The sequence below is a fragment of the Malus sylvestris genome, chromosome 2 (assembly GCF_916048215.2).
Source record: "Malus sylvestris chromosome 2, drMalSylv7.2, whole genome shotgun sequence".
Taxonomy (NCBI): domain Eukaryota; kingdom Viridiplantae; phylum Streptophyta; class Magnoliopsida; order Rosales; family Rosaceae; genus Malus; species Malus sylvestris.
This window is the reverse complement of record NC_062261.1, coordinates 9,644,461-9,649,711: the sequence shown is the minus strand read 5'-3', so window position 1 is coordinate 9,649,711 and position 5,251 is coordinate 9,644,461. Positions and strand designations below refer to the sequence as shown.

General features: G+C 42.2%; 1 long non-coding RNA gene across 1 annotated transcript; it reads left to right on the top strand.

The window, feature by feature from the left end:
- The first annotated feature begins 2,135 nt into the window (after positions 1-2,135).
- On the top strand, positions 2,136-4,223 carry LOC126610667 (uncharacterized). Its single transcript, XR_007618604.1, has 6 exons — positions 2,136-2,568; positions 2,652-2,749; positions 2,833-2,930; positions 3,106-3,875; positions 3,960-4,029; positions 4,171-4,223. It is a non-coding gene; the product is annotated as an uncharacterized LOC126610667 (long non-coding RNA).
- The last annotated feature ends 1,028 nt before the right edge of the window (positions 4,224-5,251 follow it).

The following is a 5,251-nucleotide window of genomic DNA, read 5'->3' as shown; positions in this document are numbered from 1 at the left end:
TTATCGGGGGGAAATAAAGCTGAGTATTTCGAGAGGTTATGTTGAGGGTGCCTTTTCGAATGCGAGAAAGGGTTGAGCATTTTTGCAGGTTTGCCTGTCCGTTGAGGAGGGAGGTCAATGTATATAGGGATTTCCCAATAACAAGTAGTAATGCTATTCCTTTACCCTTCTTGGTCACAGCAATGTAGTGGGAGCTGCCAGCTTCACGTGTTTTAATTTTGTCAGAGCACTTTGAAAAAGTGGTATGTGGTATCTGGAAAGCTGATGTTACGTGTGAAGATTACAGACAAGCTTTATCTAAGGAAATCTGGCTCTCGAAGTTCTGAGAGTTGTGCCTCTTCGGTTTTCGAACAAGCAATCCCGTCGAGGATCTGACTCTCGAGATTCGGAAAGCGGTGCTACTCCGGTTTTTTAGAAAGTAATTATGTTGGGAGTCTTTTCTCGAATGTGAGTAAAGGTTGGACGTTCTTGCCAACCTGTCTTGCCGCAAAACACGGAGGTCCACACACATAGGGACTTTCCAGTTGTCAAGCAGTGGTGCTGTTCCTTTACCCTTATGGGTAATAGTAGGGTAGCTGGAACTTCGAAATTCTCGTGCCTAAACTTTGTCAGAGATCTTTGACAAAGTTATATGTGGTACCCGAGGAGTTGATGGTGCATATGGAGAGCGGTGATTGAACAGTAAGATTCACGTGCTTTCTACTTCACCAGAAATCTTCGACAGATTGCCCGTAATTTCCGCAAAGCTGAGTGTGCATGTGACAGGTGCTGATGAGGCTGAAAAAGCAGGTGCTTCTTCGATTTCTGAGATCGGCCCTCGTGGTCTCTGAGCAGCCCAGCTTTTGAGAAAGCAAACGCCTCTTCGATTTCTGAAGCTCCGTCGAGTGCAGATTTTTATAGAGGCTGGCATTAAGTTCCACAGCACACTTGAATCTCTACCAGTAGAAGCTCATTTCTTGCACTTCTAAGATCTTGATTTGTCTGACCTCTTCCCTCTTCAACACATTTGAAAATGTCTGGACCCTCCGACCGTCGTTTTGACTTGAACCTTGGAGAAGAGACAGCCACGCCTTCTCCAGACAACATATGGCACCCATCCTTCATATCCCCTACCGGTCCTCTTACCATTGGGGATTCTGTGATGAAGAATGATATGACCGCTGCAGTGGTGGCCAGGAACCTTCTCACTCCCAAAGATAACAGACTACTTTCCAAACGGTCTGATGAGTTGGCTGTTAAGGACTCTTTGGCTCTTAGTGTTCAGTGTGCAGGTTCTGTGTCTAATATGGCCCAACGCCTATTTGCTAGAACCCGCCAAGTTGAATCATTGGTTGCTGAAGTGATGAGTCTCAAACAGGAGATTAGAGGGCTCAAGCATGAGAATAAGCAGTTGCACCGGCTCGCCCATGACTATGCTACAAACATGAAGAGGAAGCTTGACCAGATGAAGGAATCTGATGGTAAGGTTTTACTTGATCATCAGCGGTTTGTGGGTTTGTTCCAAAGGCATTTATTGCCTTCGTCCTCTAGGGTTGTACCTGGTAATGAAGCTTCAAATGATGAACCTCCAATGCCTCCTCCTTCTGGGGTTTTGTCAAGTACTGAGGCTCCGGATAACCACCTTCCGGTGCTTTCTCTTTCTGGGGCTCTACCGACTGCTGAGACTTCCCCTAAGCAACCTTTGTGAAGGCTCCCTTTTGTTTGTTTATTTTGACTCATGTATATGTACATATTTGTGGCTTATCGAAAATATTAATAAATAAGCTTTGCTTCATTTCAACATATTGTGTTAAATACACCAAAGCCTTCTTCATAAAGTTCTTTGAATTTTTGCTTTTGTTGAAACCTGTATTGTTGAAGCTTTGTGAGTGAAGCATGTAGTTTGAGGTAGTGTTCCCTTAATTTCCCGAGTGAGGAAAACTTCTCGGTTGGAGACTTGAAAAATCCAAGTCACTGAGTGGTTGTGAGACTGCCGAGTATCAAGGTGCAGTAGCATATGGTGGGAGTCCCCCAAGTCTTCAGGCGAAGAGAGTTGCCGAATGAGGTGTCTCGCGTGTTACTAATTTGTCAAAGTAACGAATCCTTGTTTCGATGTCACACATTCGTATATGCTTTATCTAAAAATATTTCCAACTTTTGTGTGTTTGATGCTGCATGCTATTGACTAGACAAGATCAAGTGCAATTAGTAGCTTTTCTCTCTTTTTCATCTTTTCTTTGGTGGAATTGCTTTTCGTTTCCACTAATCAGCCTGAGTGGATGCAAGATAACACCTTTCTCTATAGCTCAGATTGCAAAGTCGTCTTCATGAAAGTTTTGCCTTATCTTGTGAACTACAACATATCCAAATTTGAGATCCATCGGAGTAGTACAACTTCAGAAATTCAAGTATGATGAGTAACTGTTCATCAATGTTCTGTTAATCCGTCAGACTTGTTGTGAGCTTCGAAACTCCATTTTCTCTTGTTCAGATCAACATACTTTCTTCATCGAAGTTGTTCCCTAACTTGTGAACTACAACATATCCAAATTTGAGGTCCCTCGGAGCAGTATAACTCCAGAAATCCAGGTATGATGAGTGACTGTTTATCATTTGTCTGTCAACCCGTCAGATTTGTTGTGAGCTTTGAAACTCTATTTTCTCTTGCTCAGATCAGCATGCTTTCTTCATTGAAGTTGTTCCTCAGCTTGTGAACTACAACATATCCAAATTTGAGATCCCTCGGAGCAGTATGACTCCAGAAATCCAGGTATGATGAATGACTGGTTATTATTTTTCTGTCAGCCCGTCAGATTTGTTGTGAGCTTCGAAACTCCATTTTCTCTTGTTCAGATCGGTATGCTTTCTTCATTGAAGTTGTTCCTCAGCTCGTGAACTACAACATATCCAAATTTGAGATCCCTCGGAGCAGTATAACTCCAGAAATCCAGGTATGATGAATGACTGGTTATTATTTTTCTGTCAATCCGTCAGATTTGTTGTGAGCTTCGAAACTCCATTTTCTCTTGTTCAGATCGGTATGCTTTCTTCATTGAAGTTGTTCCTCATCGACTCTTTCATAACATATCAAAAATTCAGGATGAACTAACGGTTAAATATTTCCAGATCTTCGAAACATCACAACAGCTTCGAAATCTGCAAGAAGCCGACTATCATGTTTGGAGCTTCAACACTTTAATTTCCGTCGCTCAAACAGAAATGGTTCCTTCTTGAAAGTTGTTCATATGCTCAAGAACTATAGGGTGTCCAAAATTCAGCTCCATTGGAGAAGAGCAGAGGTTGCAGAAATTTGATAGATGAAAGGAGGCGGAAGAGGGAGAGAGAGAAAAAGTCTCTTGGGTTGGATTTCTATTTTGGGGCAGATTCCAATTTTTGTAGCACCTTCATTATTGATGAATTGTTTGTACTTTTGTCCATTATGAAACTTGGGACTTTGGCTTGTTGTTGGATCTATTATAATATGTTTGGGAACATATATAAGTGAATAAATAAGAAGGAAAATTTTGGGCCCTTGTGGGTGTAAAACAAAAAATGTTTATGTTTACCCAAGTGTTTTTGTACAAGTTCAAGGGCATCTTGGGTTTTGTGAACAAAATTTGTTTATTTGGAGCAAGGTTTTGTGTTGAAGCTTTGTAGGTGAAGCTTTGGTGTTGAAGCTTTGTGGGTGAAGCTTTGGAGGTGAAGCTTTTCGGGTGAAGCTTGTTGGGTGAAGCTTTTTAGGTGAAGCTTTGTGGGTGAAGCTTTTTAGGTGAAGCTTTTCGGGTGAAGCTTTTTGGGTGAAGCTTTTTAGGTGAAGCTTTTCGGGTGAAGCTTTTTGGGTGAAGCTTTTTTAGGTGAAGCTTTGATGGTGAAGCTTTTTGGGTGAAGCTTTTTAGGTGAAGCTTTTTGGGTGAAGCTTTGTAGGTGAAGCTTTGATGGTGAAGCTTTTTGGGTGAAGCTTTTTGGGTGAAGCTTTTTAGGTGAAGCTTTTTGGGTGAAGCTTTTTAGGTGAAGCTTTGATGGTGAAGCTTTTTGGGTGAAGCTTTTTAGGTGAAGCTTTTTGGGTGAAGCTTTTTTAGGTGAAGCTTTGATGGTGAAGCTTTTTGGGTGAAGCTTTTTAGGTGAAGCTTTTTGGGTGAAGCTTTTTAGGTGAAACTTTGGTGGTGAAGCTTTTTGGGTGAAGCTTTGTAGGTGAAGCTTTGTGGGTGAAGCTTTGGAGGTGAAGCTTTTCGGGTGAAGCTTTTTGGATGAAGTTTTTTTTTTTTTTTTTTTTTTTTTTTTTTTTTTGGCGCTTGACACGGTCTTCATTTGCTTGTTTTGTAGTGACTGTGGAAGACGGATTGCTTTCTGATTGAGAAGGGTTCTGGCATCGCTTGCTATGAATGTAAAAGAGTGAGGGCTGAGTTGGCTAAATTACCTCTTTATTGAATTCATTGCCAAATGGCCTTCATTACATAGGATGCCGAACGGCTATAGCTCAACACTTGTACATCGTGAGTCTATTTGTAGTAGTACTTCAAGTGATCAGCGTTCCATTGATGGCCAAGGGTCTTGCCATCAGAGCTTCTAAGTGTGTAAGAGCCAGGGCGACTGATGCCAATGACTTCATACGGTCCATCCCAGTTTGGACTAAGTGTGCCTTCACTCGGGACTCTGTCGCAGAGTAATCTTTTCTTTAAGACCCAGTCTCCTATTTTGAAAGAACGAGGCTTGACCCTAGAGTCATAATAGTTGGAGATGCGCTGCTTGTAGGCGACATTCCTCAAGTGAGCTTGGTTTCTATGTTCCTCGACTAAATCCAAGTTGAGGGTGAGTTGTTTGTCATTTTCACTTTGAATGTAGTTCTGGACTCGGAATGTTGCTTGCTCGAGCTCAACAGGGACGACCGCCTCTGTGCCAAAGGCAAGTGAGAATGGAGTTTCTCCTGTTGAAGTCCGATATGAAGTGCGATATGACCAAAGAACTTGGGGTACAAATTCTGGCCAACAGCCTTTAGCTTTGTCCAAGCTGGTTTTCAAAGTGCGCTTGATTATTTTGTTGATGGCCTCAACTTGTCCATTAGACTGGGGATGAGCTGGAGAGGCAAAGCATAAGTTGATGTTGAACTTAGAGCAGAACAACCTGAACTTCTTGTTGTCAAACTGTCGCCCATTGTCAGTGACTATCGCATTGGGAATGCCGAATCTACAAAGGATGTTCTTCCACACGAAGTCTTCTATCTTTGCCTCAGTAATGGTTGCCAAGGGTTCTACTTCGGCCCACTTTGTGAAGT